The sequence below is a fragment of the Scyliorhinus torazame genome, chromosome 2 (assembly GCF_047496885.1).
Source record: "Scyliorhinus torazame isolate Kashiwa2021f chromosome 2, sScyTor2.1, whole genome shotgun sequence".
Taxonomy (NCBI): Eukaryota; Metazoa; Chordata; class Chondrichthyes; order Carcharhiniformes; family Scyliorhinidae; genus Scyliorhinus; species Scyliorhinus torazame.
The window spans coordinates 245377073-245390053 of NC_092708.1; the positions used below are offsets into that span (position 1 = coordinate 245377073).

Sequence of the window (12981 nt, forward strand, 5' to 3'; positions counted from 1 at the left end):
CCCACAACATTGTCTTTAATGTCTGATGCACCTTTCTATCGCTCTCTGCGATTCTAGATGGTACGCAGTTGATTTAAATTGTTTTATTCCAAAGCTATCCATTACTTCTTTGAATAACCTCGAGGTAACATTTGATCCTTGATCCAATTGTATTTCTGTGGGTAGCCCATATCTCGTAAAGGATTTAAGTAATTCCTCCACAGTCTTTTTAGCTATAATATTACGTACTGGAATGGCCTCTGGATCCTAATAGACACATCTACTGTAGTCAAAAGATATTGATTCCCACTTTTTGTTTTAGGAAGCGGTCCTACGCAATCAATTAGGACCCGTGTAAAATGCTCCCCAAATGCTGGAATGGGTATTAAAGGGGCTGGTTTTATCACTGCTTGAGGTTTCCCTATCACGTGACATGTGTGACATGTTTGACAAAATTTAACTACATCTTTATGTAGTCCAGGCCAATAAAAATGTTTCTGAATTTTAGCTTGAGTTTTCCTTATTCCCAAATGACCTCCCAGTGGTACCTCGTGTGCAACTCTCAATACCTCCTTTCTATACCCTACCGGCAATACTACTTGATGAACCTCTGCCCACTTTTCATCCGCCTGCATATGTAAAGGTCTCCATTTTCTCATCAAGACATCACTTTTACGGTAATAACACTCTGGTATACACTCAGATTCCTGTTCCGTATATGCTTTCTGATACATCAGTTTTGTTTGTATATCTTTCTGTTGTAACTCCGCCAATTTTCTAGAACTAAAAATATCCGCCTAATCCTCCACCTTTTCTTGTTCGTTTCCAACCATCTGATCAAAAATCGTTTCTGATAATTGCACTTCAACTTCATCTTCACTCTTTAATTTTTCCTCTTGTCTTAACCTGTGACTTTGCGACCTTGTTACTACACAATCCGGAAAAATCTCAGGATATTCGTCCTTCAACACTTCAGTTGTCTGATTTTTAACTGGCTTATCAACCCCCATAGGCATCACTCCCAACTGCGATCCTGCTATATCATTCCCCAAGATAAGCTGTATTCCTGGACAAGATATTACTCCTACTATCAAGTCACCACTCTTCACTGGACTTTCCAACCTTACCTTATATAATGGAAGATTACTCCTCTCACCCTGAATTCCACATATTACCACCTTTTCTGGCAACATTCTCCCCAAACTACATAACTCCTCACTTCTGACCATTAAAGATTGACTAGCTCCTGTATCTATTAAAATTGTGACTTCTTTACCTGCTCCTCCTGATACACATGAGTAAACATTACCCACACATGTAAATTCTTTAAAGAGATCTGGCACCTTCTTATCAATCACCTCTTGATCAGGCTGTACAATCTTTTGTCCCTCCTTCGCTTCACCTGGGCTTTCCTTTACCATTTTAACAAACCCCACCGTCTTATCCTGTTTTACCACATCAGCCTTCCCAGTTCTTTTCTTCAACCACCAACACTGTGACTTCATTTGGCCTAGTTTATTATAGTGAAAAAATTTGAAATTTTTCATTTCTTTTCCACCCTCCTGGATTTCTTTTTTAATCTGAGGTACACTCTCCTTATTATCTCCCATCAGATCACCTTTACCTCTACCACTTGAGTATTTCTCATGTCCTCAGTTTCTATTCCTCACAGGCTGAAACTGATGTCGGAAACCAAGCTTTGATTTATGAACTAATTCATAATCATCTGCCATTTCTGTGCCAATCTCGCAGTTTTAACCCTCTGTTCTTCCACATAAGTTCTCACTACATCAGGAATTGAATTTTTAAACTCCTCCAGAAGCATAATTTCTCTGAGAGCTTCATACCTTTTGTCTATTTTAAAACCTTTATCCACCTATCAAAATTACTCTGTTTGATCCTTTCAAACTCCATGTATGTTTGACCAAATTCTTTCCTTAAATTTCTAAACCTTTATCTGTAGGCTTCAGGCACTAGTTCATATGCACCTAAGATGGATTTTCTCACCTCCTCATACGTCCCAGATACCTCCTCCGGTAGTGATGCAAACACTTCAGTAGCCCTACCTACCAGTTCGTTTGAATCAGTAATACCCACATGTCCTGTGGCCATTTCATTTGTTTAGCCACCTTCTCAAATGAAATGAAAAAGGCTTCCACTTCCTTTTCATCAAACCTTGGCAATGCTTGGACATATTTAAATAGATCCCCACCAAGCCTTCGGCTTTGACGCTCTTTCTCACTATCCTCATCACTATCACCCAACTGTACGTTTCCCTTTACGTCTGCCAATTTTAACTGACTGTCGTGTTTCATGGCCATTTTCTGAAGTTCAAACTCTCTCTCTTAATTTTTTCCCCTGACCTATATCTCCCTTTCTCTTTCTTTTTCCGCTCTCTCTCTTTCGTATTCAAGCTGCTTTAATTATTTCTCATGTTCCATTTGTATAATTTGCAACTGAATTTTTGCCATTTCCAATGAGTCAAACTATATCTCAGGCAACTTTAAATGCTTAGCCACCGCCATAATTACCTCATCTTTTCGCATTTTGTCAGGTAATGTTAACTGCAACGTTTTTGCCAAATCTATCAGTCTGCTTTTCGTCTCTGTCCGTAAGGTACTGCGTGTGACCGTCTCCACCCCCAAAAACTACTGAGCCTCTGAAAGAGCCATTGTCCACAACACACTCCCTACTTAAACTAGAATACCACACCTGAAAAGCAACCACAATATACTCACCCCTCACTGTCTTTAAGTTCACTAAGCCAATCAAATAGATAGACTTCTATCCTCCTCGAGCCCCCAATTTGTTATGGGCCAGGGTTTAGAGAACCCTAAAGTGTATCATGGAGTTCACCGGACCCACAACTTTTAATAGATTGTGGTATGGGGAGCACACGGCCCACTCTACAGTGTGGTACGGCAGAAATGGAAAAGTATTTTTTAAAGCAAAACAATGTTTATTCTATGAACTCAAGTTAACCTTTTTAAAACAGACAGTGAACATCTTAGCAACCATTAATTCAAAACAACCCCCAAAGAATACAACACTAAGTAATCATTTAAGGTTTCCTTTTAACATCCATCAGACTTAAAATACCTTTTACCAGAAGCATATTAGATTTGCATTCACTACTGAGAACATTTATAATTCTGAATTCACCACATGATCAAGAGATAGTCCTTTGATGGCAGACAGAACAGCAGTACACCTGCTTGGTCTGGCTTCAGGTCCAACACTGAAAACAAAACTAAAACACACCCTGCAGCAAACAGCCTAAAACGAAAGTAAAAAGCTGACAGACAACCCAGCTCCACCCACTCTGTGACATCACTGCAGTAGTAAACACCCATTTCTTAAAGGTACTCTCACATGACAGTCCCTCAGGGTGAAGGACGTTGTTTGTAATTCAGGGTGAAGGACTTTGTTGGCACTTCAGGGTGAAGGGTGTTGTTGGTTCTTCAGGGTGTAGGATGTTGTTGGTCCTTCAGGGTGAAGGATGCTGTCGGTACTTCAGGATGTAGGATGTTGTTGGTACTTCAGGGTGAAGGATGCCGTCTGTACTTCAGGGTGTAGGACATTGTTGGTACTTCGCTAACTTCACACAGAATGAAACCGCATCAAAAGATCACAAATAAAGTACAGATTGGATGTTTCCCTACCTAAAATTAAACCTTGTCAGAGCATCAGGTGTTGGATCATTGTAATATCTTTGCTTCTTGTCAGAGCTAAATTATATGACATATCATAGCGCTTCTGGATTGAAAGCCCCAGCATGCTGGTCACCAGGAATCAAGCTCTTTTATAAATCACAGACCATATTGGATACAAACGAGAAATCTGTGACGGTTCCCCGCCTCCCCTGGCTGGCCTAATAAGATAGATGGTAACTCTGAAGTGTCTTTTCATTATTAAGCCTGTGCTTCCTCCAAAGGAATGATTCTATTAAAGTCCTAAATTAATAAATAACCAGGAATCAAACAGAAAGTTCAAGATAGCCCTTGAATGACTGCACGACAGTTGGTGTGCCCAATCATTTCTGAGGACAACCTAAATCCCTATTTTTATGTGCCAGTTTGAAAGTTCTCTTCTGTGGTACCAATGCAATGTTTTTTTTGTCTGAGGTGTTGCATTTAGGATGAAACTGCAGAGTGTAGTGAACTCAGCCCAACGCATCACACAATCTTGTCACCCTCACATTGATTCTGTATTCCCGCTGCCTCAGGAAGGCAGACAGCATTATCAGAGACCTCTCCCACCCAGGCTTTGCCTTCTTCCAGACCCTTCCATCAGGCAGATGATACAGAAATCTGAAGACCCGCTCATTCAGACATAGGAACAACATCTTCCCCACAGCTACTAGACTCCTCAACGACTCCCACTCGGACTAATTTGTTCCCTGCAAGAACACTATTCACGATGCCCTATGCTGCTCTTGCTCATTTATTTGCTTTGTTTGGCCCCTTTTTCCGCACTATAACCAATCACTGTTTGTCGAAGTACCATTTGTTAATGTGCTCTGTTGATTATTCTTTTTGTCTACTATGTAGGTGCTGTGTACGTTCCCTTGGCCTCAGAAAAATACTTTTCACTGTACTTCAGTACATGTGACAATAAATCAAATCAAATCAAATTAGGTATTAACCAAGAACTTGACTGCATGTCATTCAGATCAACACCAAGGTTTCCATGGTTTACTTCAGGGACTATCATGGAGTCATTCTGATGTCCTGGCCATCATAGCTTCCTCAACAATAAACACTAAAAGGTTTGAAGCGTTGTTGTGTTTGACTGTGTTTGGAATAAAATAGGCGGGATTCTCCGTTCGCTGATGGCAAAATTGCAAAACGCGATTGGGGGGGAGAATAGGTTCCGACGCCAAAATCGCGGCGGGCGCTGATTTGACGCCAAATCGCAATTCTCCTTCCCCTCGACAGTGGCACCAACAGTAAACACCATTTGCATATCATTAGCGGGCCCAAGCCGGTATTCTCCGGGGCCTCCGCGATTCTCCACCTTCGATTGGACGAGGTAAGACACAGAGAGGTGTGACTGTGGGCCGGACACTGGCCAGGCTGGCAGGGGTGTGGGTGGGGGTTGGGGGCCTTCCATGGCTGGGGGCCAGAAGTGAATCTATCTCTGGGTGACAGCCACAAATTAACAGCAGTGTCTGCCAACCACAAACCACACCTAAAGAGGTAGTCTGACTGCACGCAGCAATGAACCACCAACCAGCATTGAGGAAGCTGCCAGATACATATGAAAGCTAGATACTGCAGATGCCAGAAATCGGAAATAAAAATAGAAAATGCTGGATAAACTCAGGAGGTCTGGCAGCATCTATGGTGAGGGAATCAGAGTTAACGTGTCGTCTTTTAAAATCTTTCCTACTTCAAGACTGTGAGAAAAAACAACTTTACAACTCTGTTTCGAAATAAATAACTTTGTCTTTATTGACCAAAGTCTGCATGCAGATGGCTACAGGTTAGAGAGAGAGAGAGCTGTTAAGGTAAACCTGCTCATTCTTTCTCAAGCTTGCAAAGACATGGAGAAAACGTTCAATATTTATACACAAGCTGTATCATTTTACAAAAACAGACCTTGTTCAAAAATGTCAATACAGTCATAACTTCTGATCAAACATGTTGTCATGGAAAAGACCCTGACTCGGCTTATTTGCAGTAGTTTTTAGAGGAAATAAGACGTGGTCCTATTTTGTTTTTCACCTCTGCCCTCATGATGCCTTGACGCAAATGGACCTAGGTCATGAGGAAGTTGTGTTATTAGGACATTCCTAGATCGCGGCTTTGTTATCAGGTTTTAACAAGGTCAGGCACTATCTTCCCTCTTCTGGCCTTGTATGATACAATTATGTGGATTCTTAGCTTTGTCTAGTTTGTCAGGGTCTGATCTTGGCACTAGCTGACACAGCTGTCTTACACTTGGTTACATAAGTTGGCTATTTTTCCCATCAGGCTATTGCTGAGTTTGTACACTTTCACATTCCCCCCTGTTGTCCCATCAGGACGACCACTCAATTTGTTCAAATAGGGATATTCAGGAGACGGGTGTAAATACATTGACACAAGCATCCAAGCAATCCTATTGCTAATAGTAATAATAGTAATAATATGAAGGCCTTAAAGATCCAATCGAACAATCCGTGTCCCAGCCAACCTAACCAAGCTGGTGGGTTATAATCGTGAAATTCTTGGCCAATTTCTTGAAGTTGATCCGCCTGTCTTCTTATATGGTCAGCTAGGTTGGTAATATTTTCAGAGGCATCTGGGATATAAGTACAGCATTCCTGACCTATAATGGCACACGTTCCTCCCTGCGAGGCTAACAGATAATCCAGAGCCATTCGATTTTGTAATGCCACAGTCCGGACAGCCAACAGCTCAGCTGAGACCTCGGCTAGTGCCCGTCCGGTTGCCCTGGATTCTGCTGCTGTTATGTTCGACAGTTGTTCCAATGCCGAGGCCATAAGGATCAGTTCGTTTGCTACCTTGCCTGTTCCGTATTGTGGAAAGGCGATCATAAAGAACTCCTCGGTTTTACTAATGGTCCTCCTGATTCGTGAGGAGTGTTGTTTAAGGGAGCGTAGGTGGTGCATGCAGGGTACGACATATCCTAGATAACAGGACCCTGTCCAATTTCCTGGAAGCCAGGAGTATGCTTTAGTGCCACATATGAAATAGGTCCCGTTATAGGCCGTAAAATTCTCAGCCATTGTCATCCAGGGTACCTGGGAATTATGCGTTCATGAGCTATTTGATGTTTTATTCCACACCCTGGACCAATCAAGAACAAACATACCCTTGTTGGAGATGTTTGGTATCGGTCCCTGCCATTCAGTTGTAAGATTACACCTACTCTGCCCCATTGATGGTCCTTCTCCTGATTTACTAAAACATAGGGATCCTTGCGCAGTGCTCGATGGGATGGTAAGGGCAGGGGGATTCAAAACATGGGGATATCCAGGTTGATACCAGGTTGAAAATCTAGTCATCCCATAGCCAGCCGATTTCCAAATTTTCATATCTCCACCGAACCCCTGTGTTCGGTTTTGAAGCAGTATCCACTCAACTGTTTCTGCTAAGTGGAATGGGAGTGATTGGAGAGGTAGCCCCTCCTTGGAATGGATGGGGATACGGGTACAAACCCAACAGTTACTTACATTCAATCTGTCAGCATAAATATATGACATATATAGAAAGCTATTAGCACGCAGTTCTTTGTCAGTTTGTTCGCCTACTGTCGAATGGCCATTAAGACCAATTAGTCCAAATAGTCCAAATGTGATAATGAAGATCCTCATTCTGCGTCCTCGTTGGGGCTGAAACCAATCTTCTTACAATCTGATAGGTGTACCCAACTCGAACGTCCTTCGAGTTTAACGGCAGTCGGTGTAGTCAGCAATACTTGAAAAGGGCCGCTCCAGCGTTGCCCTAACTTCTCTCTGTCCCAATTCTTTATCAGCACGTAGTCTCCTGGTTTGACTACTGGATATCGAGGGATCTTTGTTCCGGCTGCTGCTGGGAGATGGGCCTGTTTTACCTGCGAGTGGAGAAACTTTAAAGAAAATGTTAATTGCTTCAAATAACTCAGCATTTTATCTCCCATAACGTGGAGGTCTACTCCCTCTGGGGGTTCTTCATGGGCATCCCAGGGAGTCCTCATTGGCCGACCGTAGACTATCTCTGCAGCTGACAGTCCGGACCGCGAATGTGGAGTAACCCTCATGTGAAACAGTGCCAAAGGCAACCTTTAGCCAATTTAATCCAGTTTCTTCGGTCAATTTAGATAATTTTTCTTTTAAGGTCCCATTTGCTCTCTCTACAATTCCTGCTGCCTGTGGATGATACGCGCAGTGCAGCTGTTGTTTAATTTTGAGTGCTTCGCATAATTCAGAATTGATTCGAGCCACAAAATGTGTTCCATTATCTGAGCTCATCATTCTGGGAATCCCAAATCGGGGAATAATTTCTGTCAATAGTAATTTTACCACCGTATGTGCAGTACAGTTGGTGGTAGGGAAGGCTTCAATCCATTTACTAAATACATCAATGATTACTAAACAATATTTATAGCATTGTACTTTAGGTAATTCAATAAAATCAAGTTGCATGCAGGCAAAAGGACCATCTGGCAAGGGGGTTGTTCCGGGAGGGCATTTAATGCCTTTACCCTTATTATTTTTCATGCAAATAAGACATCGATCCAGCCGCATTTGTGCTGCTGTATTCAGATCTGGGTGCCACCAAGTTTTCAAAAGTAGCTGTACCATTCCCTCCTTGCCAAGATGTGTACAAGAATGCAAATAATCAATAAGTATCGGCAATAACGAATCTGGAACACAAACTTGACCTACTGGGGTAAGCCAGAGGTTTTGTGTCAACGAGTGCGAACACCCCATTGACTTCCATAGTGTGCGCTCAGAATCAGAGGCGTCCCTCTGTAACCTTTGAATTTCAGCTAACTCTGGCATGCCCTTTTTTGTTAGAATAGGTAGCTGATTTAAAGCCTGTGTACCCCCTGCGGGAACAATCATAGGGGCTGATGCAGACGCTGCCTTAGCGGCTGAATCAGGACGGGCGTTTCCTAATTGCACAGGGGTGTCCCCGGAAGTGTGCGCAGCACATTTAATGATAGCCAATTGACGAGGAAGTTGAATAGCAACGAGGAGATTTTTAACCCAAAGAGCATTTAGAATGGGAGAGCCTGCAGAGGTAAGGAATCCACGTTGCTGCCAGAGACGGCCAAAATCGTGGGTGACACCAAAAGCGTACCTAGAGTCTGTGTACACATTCACACTTTGGTCTTTGGCCAGAACACAAGCTCTAGTAAAGGCGAATAGCTCAGCTTTCTGCGCTGAGACTGGAATCTGGAAAGCAGCTGCTTCCAGAATGTCAGTGTCTGTAACAATGGCATACCCCGATTGCGGGACACCCATTTGGGAAATAGAAGAACTGCCATCAACATAAAAAGTGAGTTCAGGATTATCAAGAGGGTGGTCAGTTAAATCGGGACGAGGTGCGGTAAGGAAGTGATTCCTAAGCAAACAATCATGTGGTGGATCAACAAGCACGTCAGGGGGATGTTCGAGAATGCTGCGGGATTTAAAGTGGAACAGTAATGGAAAGACAGATATGGGTTCTTTAATAGTGAGACCTCATATCGGCTCAAGCGGGCCTGTGTCAGATGCTGGGTCTGCTGAGATGTAAGGAGAGCCACAACAGAGTGTGAGGTATACACATGCACGGGCTGATGAAGGGTTAAATTAGAGGCTGCCTGAGCTAACACATGTACAGCAGTGAGAATTTGAGTGCAGGGGGGCAAACCACAAGCTACTGGATCCAATTTAGTAGAATAATAGGCAACCGGACGGCGTTGGTCACCATGTTCCTGTGTCAAGACACCCGTGGCACATAGGTCAAGGACATTAACATACAACTGGAAGGGCCTATCATAAAGTGGTCGTCCTAGAGCCGGGGCGGAAGCCAGCGCGTTCTTGAGAGTAACAAAAGATTGCTGTGCTAAATCGGGTAGTTCAAACTTATGGGGTGAATTCTGGGAGGAATAAAGAGTAAGCTCCTTGGTATGAGCAGTAACATTCGGAATCCATTGTCTGCAAAAGTTCACTAAACCTAAAAAGGCTCTCATCTGCTTTGGCGAGGTAGGAAGTGCGGTTTGCAAAATGGGAGTAATACGATCCTGCGTAAGAAAACGTTCAATATTTATACACAAGCTGTATCATTTTACAAAAACACGAGGGAGTCCCGGTAGATGGTCTCCAAATCGGGCGAGCACCCCGTGTGGTCATAGCAAAGGGTCATGTGTGGATGAGGAACATGCAAGGGAGGTGAAAAATTGGAGGGATCAAAATCAACGGACCACCATTGGGGAGTGAAAAAAAAGGGGTAAATTTCGAGGCTGGACTTGTGGAGCCGTGGAGATCGTAACGCCGTCGTCAAGGCAAACAATCTCAACTTGTAAGGGACATAACAGATCACGGCCAGCAAGATTAACACCGAGGGTACGCGTGACAGTGAAGGGAATACAACATTGACGGTCATTAAATTGAACCAGAAGGGGTTTTGTGAGTTGGTATGTAGCCCTCTCACCCATAAAACCAGAAAGTTCCACATATTCGTCTGAGAGAGGAAAACAATACTGTTTAACTAACGTCAAATTCAACGTAGAAGCAGTTGCCCCTGTATCAATGAGGAAGGGGACGGGAATACCCTCAATGTGAATTGTAGCTGTGGGTTCCTCAGAGTGGTCGCCAGAGAGAACCGGGAAATTGGAGCGGGCCAGTCAATAGGGGTGGGAGTCAGTGAAGGGAGCATACCGACGTGGAGGGGGTGCCCTGTCTCTGCGTGATGCAAGGCAATCCCTAGCATAGTGACCCGTCCGTCTGCAATTAAAGCAAGTGACACTGTCTCGGGTTGGAGGACAAGGCCGGGGAGGGCCTTGGTGACGTTCATAAGGTGGGGGGTTCCTGCGAGGGGGTCGCTGGACAAACTCTGACTTTATTTTGGGTGTAGGAGGGTCCCTTCCGAAAGCTTCTCTGTCACGGCCATTGCTCCAGTAATAAGAGATAGCACGTCGCATGTGGGATTTGGAGCTATCAGACCAATCCATATTATTAGTTTTAATACTGGTTGCTATGCGGTCAGGCATGACCTGCATAAGCAGCGCATTGAACTGGGGAGATTTCAAGCCCGCATTAAAAGTCTCATCACCGGAATAAAGAGTGTAAATTCCACAAAAGCGGTCCAAAAATTCAGGACCCTCCTCCTTAGGAGTTGGCGTACAATCAAGAATTTTGGAGATATCTACAGGTTTACGGAGAGCACGCTTAAGTGCTGGGAACATTAAAGCGAGTTGAGCCTCATCTGATGGATGGTTGGTTTTAAATACATCCCATGTGGTTCCATGATCCCCTAATTCTCGTTTCCATTTCTCACCTAAATCTGGGGGAAGGGATGAAAAAATAAGGGAATACTGATCCCTAGGGGCAGCACCATACACAGTCGCAGTTCTCCTCAGATATTCAGTAAAGCCCTCTGGGTCCGTTTTATGTGACGGACAGTGAGCCATGATCAAACAGAGCTCCTGAGGTTTAAAAGCCTGCCATGTCTCAATAAATTGGTCGTCGTCATCAGTCGCTCGAGGGTTAACGAATCGTCGGATTGGAAAATTTGCAGGGGGAGGCGGTGGTGGAAAAGGCTCCTCTACCGGTGCTGTACTGATAGTTAATTCTTGGTGGTTAGTGCTTTTGAGCGAGTGCGTGTTGCAATGGGAGTAATAGGAGCAGGGAGATTATCGGCAGCAAGATTGTTACAAGGGGGAGGGTGAGAACAGGGCTGCCGCACCGTGGAGCTGGGAAGAGGTGGCCATGGGGGCATCGTGGGATTTAATTCCTCCTCCTCCTCTGTATCAATCAAATAGGGAAACAACGGCATGCCAGAGGTAGTGGGAGGATTCTCCTGATTTTTAATCTGATGGGATATTCCGACCTGCTTAACACCCAATGCAGTATTATCTCCCCCTTGATTCTTAGGATCTTTCCTGTCCCATAGTTCACATTCGAGTTTCAACGTTTCCCAGTCTTTGGTTTCTCCGTCTTATCAGGGAACATGGTGCACATAAAAAGCAAGGGAGAATTGTCCTCCGTTTTGTCCAGGCTCTGGCCCATGACTTTTAAGGAGTGGAAAAAAAATTAAAAGAAAGAGAGAAGAGAAAAAAAATGGGGAAAAACTGCCTTGTAAATTTAAAAGTCAAAAATCCAAATCTGGTCCCTGACCTAGCCAAGCCTGTGTATCCCTGTCCTGAAAAAAAACAAGAGCAGGTGGTCCCTGACCTTAGGCTTTGAACGACAACCGGGTCCCAGACCCTAAGAACATTACTCACAGTCAAATTTAGATTCGAACACCGTCACCTGTCAGCGTTATCCGTCAGGGACGAGGGGTCACAGCACCGATCCGAGAGAGAGAGAGAGACCAAGGTTAAAGCTTACCTTGTTGCGCCGTCCGTCTCCGCTCTCCGGGTTCGTGCTCGATCACTTGTTCGGTCCCCCACAGAAGCCACTCAGGGTATTGGTGAGGGCTCGCAGCGCAACTGTCGTCTTTTAAAATCTTTCCTACTTCAAGACTGTGAGAAAAAACAACTTTACAACTCTGTTTCGAAATAAATAACTTTGTCTTTATTGACCAAAGTCTGCATGCAGATGGCTACAGGTTAGAGAGAAAGAGAGCTGTTAAGGTAAACCTGCTCATTCTTTCTCAAGCTCGCAAAGACATGGAGAAAACGTTCAATATTTATACACAAGCTGTATCATTTTACAAAAACAGACCTTGTTCAAAAATGTCAATACAGTCATAACTTCTGATCAAACATGTTGTCATGGAAAAGACCCTGACTCGGCTTATTTGCAGTAGTTTTTAGAGGAAATAAGACGTGGTCCTATTTTGTTTTTCACCTCTGCCCTCATGATGCCTTGACGCAAATGGACCTAGGTCATGAGGAAGTTGTGTTATTAGGACATTCCTAGATCGCGGCTTTGTTATCAGGTTTTAACAAGGTCAGGCACTATCTTCCCTCTTCTGGCCTTGTATGATACAATTATGTGGATTCTTAGCTTTGTCTAGTTTGTCAGGGTCTGATCTTGGCACTAGCTGACACAGCTGTCTTACACTTGGTTACATAAGTTGGCTATTTTTCCCATCATGCTATTGCTGAGTTTGTACACTTTCACAAACGTTTCAAGCCACTATAACTCTTCTTCAGAGCTTGCTCCATGGCAGGTTCAACCAAACTTCTCATTGAAAGATTACACAAGCTTTCCTGCTTACAACTCTAGGTGCAAACAAAATCTACCACACTTGAGGTACGCATGCTAGTTCAGAGTCCAGCTTCTGGCTAAAAATGCTGATTGTTAGAAATCAGGGTGAAAATGAAAATAAACAAGGCTTTTAAGTGAGATTGCACAATAAA

General features: G+C 43.7%; 1 long non-coding RNA gene across 2 annotated transcripts; it reads right to left on the reverse strand.

Annotated features, from left to right (window-relative positions):
- Nucleotides 1-5406: 5406 nt before the first annotated feature.
- On the reverse strand, nt 5407-12737 carry LOC140396936 (uncharacterized). 2 transcript variants are annotated; one of them, XR_011936652.1, is made up of 2 exons: nt 12005-12737; nt 5407-7554 (listed from the first exon to the last, which is right to left on the reverse strand). It is a non-coding gene; the product is annotated as an uncharacterized lncRNA (long non-coding RNA). The 2 variants fall into 2 exon arrangements; XR_011936651.1 differs by having other exon boundaries at nt 11899-12737.
- Between the last annotated feature and the right edge of the window lie 244 nt (nt 12738-12981).